We start from the raw sequence: 9863 nt of genomic DNA, 5'->3' as shown, positions 1-9863 counted from the left end.
TCATGCACTTTCCTCTCTTCTGTGCAGCACTTTTAGTGTCCTCATATTAATAGAGCCAAACTCAGCTTCTAGATGTGAGGCATAGATGACGTTGATGTTTGCCCCATTGACATTTAGAATATTTTATTCATTTCTACTGTGCACAGATTCATTTTGTTTCTTTATCTCAATTATGTGTTTAGGGCACAGAAAAATACACATACATGCACATGAACAAATATAGATACATTTATACACACATACATATACTCATATTACATATACAATATTTCTATCATTTGTCAGTTTTCTAAACCATGTTGAATCAAGTATATGTTTTTTCAATAGTCAAATACAGATTTAAATATTTATTTTTATTTGATTAAAAATCAAATTGTAAGTATTTGAATTTATAAAAGTTGAAGCTATCTAGTATAATTTATGAATGTTTTAAATCACTTAAAATTATTTTGATTTTTTCACTTGTAACACCTATTAATTTATAAAATTAGATTTACCATGTTTAGCTAATGAAAACACAGGATACCAGTTAAAATGGAATTTCAGATAAACAATTTTTATTTAGTGTAAACATTTTCTAACTGTGCCCAAATTTAACTGGGCATATTTATCCTGTATATTTAGTGGCAAAGTTAACTAAATCTTATTCATAGTAAAGTTTTTGGCAAATATTATAAACATGTTTTTAACAGTTTCTTGAATGTTGCTTCTCTGGTGGATTTTTCTTCTCTTCTGTTATTTTCTAGTTTAGCAAAATCAGCAATTCAAAGGGAAATGTATGCTTTTGAGTGCCAGTAGCCATCCCAGATGATTACAACATGTGACTGCAATGAGGATAGTGTCATATGATGCCTAAGAGGTTGCTGGGTTGAATTTCGTCCTCAACATTTAATAACTCTGTGAATGTAGGCATCCTACATAACCTCTCGGTGCTTTAGGTTCTTCTTGTGAAAATGAATTTGTGTATGTATTACGTATAAAATACATGGCTCAAAAAAAGTGTCTCAGCAGGCTGAGGTGAGAGGATTGCTTGAGTCAAAGAGTTAAGTCCACGGTAAGCCACATAGCAAAACTCCAGCTCAAAAAAAAAGTATGTAAATAGTATTTAGTGCATACATATTACTCTATTATTAGCTATTTTTACATTCTCTCGACGTTATTTTTTTAAGTCTACAAATATGTATTTATCTTTAAAATTATTAGAATGAGCATAGGAATCACTTAGTGATTCTTGGCTGGCCAGCTTAAATATAATACATGAAAGGGAACTGAGACAAGCCATCAGATTGTCAATTTACAATTCCCTAGAATAAGAAAGTTTGCAAGCAGCATGTTATTGGAGAGAGACTTATTATGAACCTAATTGATATTCGTCTGTGATAGGACGACTTTGTATCTGGATAGAGAAACACCAAAATATAACCAATAAAATCTTCCATTTTATATTGAGATTTTATCTTATATCATATTTTCATAACTGGTTAAGAGCATATAGTTGAAATTGAAATATTATTCTGTCAGATTCACTGTCTAGAGAACACCATTCAGAGGTTCTTTGCCAGTAGCTCACTGACAAGTCAAAAGACTGGTATCATTTAATTACTGTACTCCCTTCTGGATTCATTTTTACAATATCACTTAAGCCCACATAATACCTTAACTGGTGAAACTTATGACTACTTAGGCGCAAAGTTTGGGAAACACCAGTCTCCAATAAATTTTGTTGGAAAAAAATCTGAGTTTTAATTGAACCACACAAAGAGTATTGATGAGATATGCAGAGTTGTCATTTGGAAAGCCAGTTACAGTAGACCCTGTGCAATTTTCCTACAGGTAAGAAACAGAGAACATAGACAAAAACTCACAATGTTGTTGAAAACCAGGACAGACTGTCAATGTATGTTCAAAATGTAACAAAAATTTTTACTGTGAAACAAACTCAGCTAGATAAAGAAAATGGGTAATGACATTTCTAACCTGTATTTTCTCTCTGGTTCTGTCTTTTTGTTTTGTTTTGGTTTGTTTGGTTGCATTTTGTTTGGGTTTGATTTCCCAAATCTACAGACAGGATATCCCTGAAAACAAAAGGAGAAAATGCCAATTTATGCTGATGAAAAAGGTTTATGTTTTTCTGGGCAAAAATTAACCTTAAAAAAGCTGAGCTGCTGTTATTTGGTGCAGGCTGCTGGGTGAAGGTGGTGTCTCCTCTTCCCTTTTTGCATTTTCTGAATGATATAGAAAAATTTATTGGATGAGCTACTAGACTAGCCATTGCCCTAATCCAATATCCACAGACACTATCACAGTACATTTACAATCACTACCCCTGTTTGAGCTGCTTTTCTGTAGGCAGACTTTTCCCCTATTTCTCAGCACGTATTGTGATAACATTTAAAGGTTGATATTCTATCTTAATTAAAATAAAAGGAAATATATTTGAGGGAAAGTTCCAGCTAGGCAGAATCTGCTTATAACTGGCTCAGAAGAGAAATAAACAAACACATAAAATCCAGTAGGATCCTGAAATTAAGTGTAGACAGTGAGAATAGAATACACATTTTCATATTTGTTTCACCAAAGCTCTTTCTTTTCTAGTACAGAAAGTAAAATATGTGATTTATGATCTAAATATGTAGTATAAAATATGAAACTAATAATGCAATAATCAATTACTCTTCTGTATTTTATATTCTACTCTCTCCTTTCTATTTATTTATAATATTGGTGCCTGCTCATCTAATCTCATTTTCTCACTATTGTTCTTGTCCCCATTGTTCTTGCTTTTGATCTCAATGAGTATTTTTTTAATTGTATGTTTTAATTGTAAATTGAAAAATTATAGTAAATATTTATTGTAAATATTTAAGGGGTGCAAAACAATGTTTTGATTTATTAACACAATCTCGAATCATTAAATGAAGCTGATTGACATATCCATCACCTTAAACACTTACGACTTTTTGTTGTGACAAAATATGAAATGTGCTCTCTTAGCAAATTTGAAATGTACAATATGTTATTATCTACCACATTCTCCATGTGGTCCAATAGATCTCATGGAAAAAAGTCCTTATTTCTTCAGTCTACTTGAGGATTTGGGCCTTTTGACCCTTATCTTCCCTTTCCCCTATACCCCTCCAGCCTCTGGTAAACACTTAGAAAATGTAACATATCAAGTACATGTATTTGCAATTCACGTTAATTTTTCAGACTCCTATTGATAAATATTGGCCTGTTTGTGGTCTAGGATTATACAGTTTTTTGGGGAACTAAGCAATGGATCAACCTTTTCGCTTAAGTAACAAAATTCTCCCATTCATAAACTTTCAATTTCAGATTAATTTTATTTTTCTATTTTTTTAAAAAACACATAACATATGAACACATATTTATGAGATTTGTACATTTTATATTTTACCTTTTTGTAAAACAAAACCATATGTATGTAGTTACAAGGGTGAGTTTTGGAAATTTCTATTTTTTTCTAATAATATTTTTGCCTTTTTTGTAATATATAATAGAAAAAAGTATGTTTTTCTGGGCAAAATTGCAAAGTGAATTATATAAAGTAATATCTGATAATACTTATTTTATACAGTACATGACTTTTATACAGTCTCTTTTTTCAGCAAACTCTTTTATACAGAGTGGGACTTAAGATGATCAAATATCTGTGAATGTGAATATTCAGGCTCTTCTATAACGAAAGTAAGATATGAAACAAATATGTGTGTGCATGTGTGTAAATACACATGCACTTAGAATGCTTGCTTAATTTTAGATCACCCTGTCACAAATTCATTAGGTTCTCTGAGAGATATTTTTTATATCTATTCAAGACAATTTAACATAAATAACTTTGACATGAACAAATTGTTTGTTCTTCAAATATGTCATTGAAAAGCTTTTTTTGCAACACCATCTAAAAACAAGTGTAGCCACTGAAGACTAAAAATGTAATGACAAAATAATATCTATCTATGGCTCCTCTCTTCTTCTGAAATAAAGTAATGATTATGTATTTGGCAAACATGTGCTGAAGTGTTTCAAAAAGGACATTTGAAAATAACAAAAGGTCTACACAAAATTTATAACGGAGAAAAATATTTGTGGAAATGCTATATAATTCACTTTGCAATACTGTATAAAAATTTTTCAAACTTTCTAAATTTTATTGTTAGCTCTCCATCTTTCCAGTTGTGTGATAGTTGGTGGGTTACTGATTGACCCTTTCAAATCTTAGTTTCTGCTTGTGAATGATGAAAAGTAATAATGGAAATTACTTCATAAATGTGATTTAAAGTGAACTGAGCAAAAAGAACTGAGCAAATTTCTGACTTGTAAATTATCCAGTATATGTTCATGTTTATTTTAGTTTTAGTTTTTTATTCTTTTATTTATTTATTTATTTTAAATAAACTTTTATTTTAAGTTCTGGGGTATATGTGCAGTTTTGTTACATAGGTAAACATACACCATGGTGGTTTGTAGCACAGATCAACTCATCATGCATGTTTTAAGCCCAGCACCTATTAGCTGTTCTTCCTGATGCACCCCCTCCCCTTCCCCTGACAGACCCCAGTGTGTGTTGTTCCCCAGCCATGTGCCCACGTGTTCTCATCGTTCAGCTCCCACTTGTAAGTGAGAACATGCTGTGTTTCGTTTTCTGTTCCTGCATTGGTTTGCTAAGAATAATGGCTTCCAGCTCCATCCATGACCCTGCAAAGACATGATCTTGTTCCTTCTTATGGTTGCATAGTATTCCATGGTGTTTATGTACCACATTTTCTTTATCCAGTCTATCACTGATGGGCATTTAGGTTGATTGTATGTCTTTGTTATTGTGAATAGTGGAGCAATAAACTTACACATGGATGTATCTTTAAAACAGAATGATTTATATTCCTTTGGGTGTATAGCCAGTAATGGGATTGCTGGATCAAATGGTATTTCTGCTTCTAGATCTCTGAGTAATTCCCATACTGTCTTCCACAATGGTTGAACTAATTTACATTCCCACCAACAATGCAGAAGCATACCTTTTTCTCTCTGCAACCTCACCAGCATCTATTGTTTCCTGACTTTTTAATAATCACCATTCTGACTGGCATGCGATGGTATCTCATTGTGGTTTTGACTTGGATTTCTCTAATGATCAGTGATTTTGAGATTTTTTTCATATGTTTCTTAGCCACATGAATGTCTTCTTTTGAAAAGTGTCTGTGAATATCCTTTGCCCACATTTTAATGGGGTTGCTTGTCTTTTCCTTGTAAATTGGTTTAAGTTGCCTGTAGTCAAAAATGCCTGTGTACTCAAGACCAGCCTGGCCAACATGGTGAAACCCCATCTCTACGAAAAATACAAAATTAGCGGGACTTGGTGACTCACGCCTGTAATTCCAGCTACTCAGGAGGTTGAGGCAGGAGAATCACTTGAACCTGGGAGTTGGAGGTTGCAGCGAGCCTAGATCATGCAACTGTACTCCAGTCTGGGCGACAGAGACTCCATCTAAAAAAAGAAAAAAAAGCCTGTGTACATGATGTCAGTTCCTTTATGCCCTGACTGTATCACCATTCAGCAGTGAACAGTGTCAAATGGATAGGAAGTCAACCCTGCAACAACAATGACAGGCTGTGCAATCATCCAGCTGATGATGATGTGAGTACTCTTGGAATCCGGAAGCAATCCCTTTGCAGTGTCACAGATAACTGAAGTAGGCAGCTGGGTAGATGATCATACCCTGCACAGACATGGTAAAGCCTTGGCACAGGCCTTTAATCCTATTAGATTTGTAGATATTAACCAGACAGTCACCAAGGCTTCTGAATTCCCTGTCAGCTCCAGCTTTACCCACATCCGCTGGCAGATGGGTACAGGCAAAATCAAAACGGTACATAAAACACAAGAATGTGGCTCCAGCACACTTCCTGATGCCAGGTTCCTTGCAACATAGTGCCAGAAGTGCATCCTCTGGTCCACACTACCCAGGAAGATCTGCTGGTATTTATCTTTGAAGGCAAAGTTGAGAGCCTGAGTGGGGAAGTATCTGATCACATTGGCCAGGTTACAACGCCAAAAGGACAGGACTGTCTTCTCCTTGGGAATCTGGACCATACAGTCTCTAATGCACTTGTATTGCTTATGTGTGGTAATTTCCTTGCTGGCATGCTGCACCTGCAGCAGCAGCTTGCACCACTTGATGGGTGCTACTGCTACCTTACAGATGGCTTCTACCACCCCACCTTCCAGGAAGTCGCTGTTGAAGGACACAGCATCATCTGTCACGTTGAAAGGAAAGGGCAGGCAGGCTTCTGTGAGATTGGATGGGCCAGGGACTCTTTAATTTCAGGGCTTTGGGGCCTCATGTTATTTCAGAGAGTAAGCTTGCTATTTATGGGGCACATCTATGAGTTTCCAGAAAAATTATGGAACTGCAATTCGCCTGAAATATTAAGATTTGTAGTAGTAGCATATTATCTTTTTCCCGTTTAAGTTGTGGTAATAAAATATGGTCCTTAAAAGCCTACCTTTTTGATATTTGTTGTGACATGTTTGATTGCTTAACATGTGACCAATTTTATTTAAGGATTCTTTTGTATTTAAAAAGTATGTGTATTCTGAAGTTGCGGTATGCTATTCTAAATATAGTGATTAGATCAAGCTTGTGAATTTTTCTATTCAAGGCTTTTGAATGTTTTCTACTTTTCTCTGCTTGATATTAAAAATTTTGAAAGAATTCGGTTAAATTTTTCTGTTTTGTTTATTTGGAAATCTTTACTTATGGTTCTGTCAGCTTTTATTTTCCTTTTAGTAAAAAAAAAAATCAAAACTGTATTTTTACATGTACACAAGTTTAAAATCATGGTATTTCTCTTTTTTCCACTTGAAGTGACATACTTATACATGGTAATAATTTTTCATGTTAAATATCTATTTTCCTAATATTAATATGACCACTTCAGTTTTCTTTTTGTTTATATTTATCTAAAACTTTACTTCTAATCCTTCCATGTGTGAGCTTTATATGAATCTCATGTAAATAACTATATTTCTTATAGCTAATCTTGCAGACTTTATTTTGTTGGTTTTATTTTATCCTTTTCTATTTATTGTAACTAGTCATAAAATTGGATTATTTCCACAACATTATTTTGTGATTTCTGTAAATCTTGATATTTTGCTTCTTTTTCTTGCCTTTCTTGCCTTATTTCATACTGATTGAGATACATTGTTTTCTTCGTTTTATTATTTTTTTTCACTCTACTCTTTTGGAGATTATATCCTGAATTTCTATTGTCTTAGTTCTTTGGAGATTTTAAGATGAATATTAAATTTATCAAAGTCCAAAATTAATCTGGGACAGGCGCGGTGGCTGACGCCTGTAATCCCAGCACTTTGGGAGGCCAAGACCGGTGGATTGCTTGAGCTCAAGAGCTCGCGACCAGTGAAGCCCTATCTCTACTAAAAATACAAAAAATTAGCCGGGCGTGGTGGCGTGCACCTGTAGTCCCAGCTACTCAGGAGGCTGAGGCAGAACAATCGCTTGAACCCGGGAGGCGGAGGTTGCAGTGAGGTGAGATCGCGCCACTGCACTCCAACCTGACGACAGAATGAGACTCCGTCTCAAAAAATAATAATAATAATAATAATAAAATAAAAAAAGACTTATTTTAGAATACTTATATATTTATGCCATAGAGAGAAAGGTTGCCAGACTGAGTGTTCCAAGCAAGAAACGTGGAAAATCTAGTGGAGAATTACAGGGCTGGCAGCCCCCAAAGAGCTACCACATAATTTATGCAGTAGGTCCTCTTACAACATTATTTATTGTAACACTGATGAAATAAAAATTAATTTCCAGCTGGGCCACTCTCTGTGTGGGGTCTGCACATTCTTCTCGAGTCTGGGTGGGTTTTTTTCCAGTTATTCCAGTTTCCTTCCACATCCCCCAGCTGTGCACATCAACTTAGCTGTCTTGTCTAAGTGGTCCTGGTCTCAGTGACTGTTGGTGTGTGTGAGTGTGCCCTGTGACGGGATAATGGCATGTTCAGGACTGGCTCCTTCTTTGTGCCCTGAGCTGCCAGGAGTTGCTCTGGCCACCTGGGATGCTGAACTGAAATATGCAATAATAATTATCTTGTTTCTATTAATCTTTCTTAAATTTATGCATAGCTCCAATTTATTTCAGCATTTAATATTAGAAGCGTTTTGGTGTTTATTTAGAAGTCCGATGATGTTTTTGTGACCAGAAATATATTGTAGGAACTTAAAACTTGCTGATATCAATTAGCCTATGCTAAATCGGTTTCATTATACATTGCTTCATGTAAAGTTTCAGTTTCTAATACCTGTGGACTACATTAAGTAAGAATTTATTCTTTTTTCGCCAGCAAATTTACTTGCCTAGACAAAGAGGTTAGTCTCAAAATTGCTTCTTATGTTCAAAAAATATACACCTAAAATCTGCAAGTGGTGTAATACATAAAGGACTGAAGAAAAGACAGACTTGTTACATATATTCCAGTGTAGGAAATAATGAAATATAAATACATAATGATATAATAAATTTTAACTAAAAGTCATACAATAAATAAGTGAGGTATGAGTGATTGTGGAAGTATTTTAGATAAAATGGGAAAAGATCTTTTTGAAAAGGTTAATATTTTAGCAATAGCCTTAATGTATTAGAAACAATAAGCAGTAGAAACAAAAGTTGACCAACAATAACAGCAAAACAACTCACAAAAAATACAAGTCAATAAATAAATACACAATGTAAAGCAATTCTAGATTATCAATATTTGCTCTTTAAAAACATGATTTTAGAAATCACTAGCTCAATAAAGCAAAGCAAAACAAAATGAAACATAAACACGTTAAAGCTTAAATTAAATAAAAATGTAAACCACACACAGCAGAAAGTAAAAATAAGGAAGTATATTACATAGCACTGTGTAGTTTAATACATTTGAATATTTGATGAAATAAAACATTTTATAAGACTAATTGAATTATTAAACAATATCTTAATAAACTTAATAAATAATAGGTTAATAAACAATTTTCTTCAACATACAATTGATGCAGGAAATTTTCTTTACCCCTTCTTGGGACTTGTGGCAGAGGTGTCTCCTTTACTCGGCCTGCCCCTGTCTATCCCTTGCAGGAGGGAGCCAGCTAGCAAATGAGTGCAGTAACCTGAGCGAATGCTTTGTGGAATTGGCAGGAACAAACCCCATTTACTCAGCTCACCAAGCTCAACCCCTTGTTGGAGGGAGCACATAGGTGAGGGAGTGTACAATCTTACTGACCATTTTTATGTGTGGGCAGGAGCAAACTCGGTGTGGGCCACACGGCAATGACCTTGTGGGGGTCCCTGCAACCCCTGAAGCCACAGAAATCATGTTACAATGTACTTTCTGCTCTGCTCTCCGCGGATGGCTTAAGTGTTAATAGCTCATGGGAGGGCAAAGAGCCAGTGTGAAAGCCTTTTTTTGGGTATCAGCACTTATGGCTCCCTAGCTCTTGTCCTGCATCTAGGAAAAGGGAGTTTGCACAAACAAATAGAAGACTCGTGAATGTGGAGGATTTTATTGAACAATGAAAGTGGCTCTCAGTGGGAAGGAGAGCTAGAAAGGGGATGAGACAGGCGGGTAGTCTTCCCAAGTCTAGCAGTCTCTGGCTGGACACTTCTCCATCAAGCCATCCCTCTGAAGTCAAGTCATTTCTCTCTAATGTCCAGCTGCTTCTCTGCTTCTCTCCAACTGAGTCTGGGGTCTTTATAGGGACTGGATGAGGGATGGGGCAGGCTGTGTGTAGTTTAGGAAAAGACAATATTTGAGCAGGAAAACAGGGGTAGAAG

The 9863-nt window shown here is 35.2% G+C and overlaps 1 pseudogene; it reads right to left on the bottom strand.

Annotated features, from left to right (window-relative positions):
• Positions 1-5509: 5509 nt before the first annotated feature.
• The window catches only part of LOC103214555 (ADP/ATP translocase 2 pseudogene), a 142935-nt pseudogene continuing 138581 nt past the window's right edge, over positions 5510-9863 (bottom strand).

The sequence above is a fragment of the Chlorocebus sabaeus genome, chromosome 3 (assembly GCF_047675955.1).
Source record: "Chlorocebus sabaeus isolate Y175 chromosome 3, mChlSab1.0.hap1, whole genome shotgun sequence".
NCBI lineage: Eukaryota > Metazoa > Chordata > Mammalia > Primates > Cercopithecidae > Chlorocebus > Chlorocebus sabaeus.
The sequence above is the reverse complement of the archived record's forward strand: the minus strand, read 5'-3'. Positions and strand labels throughout refer to the sequence as shown.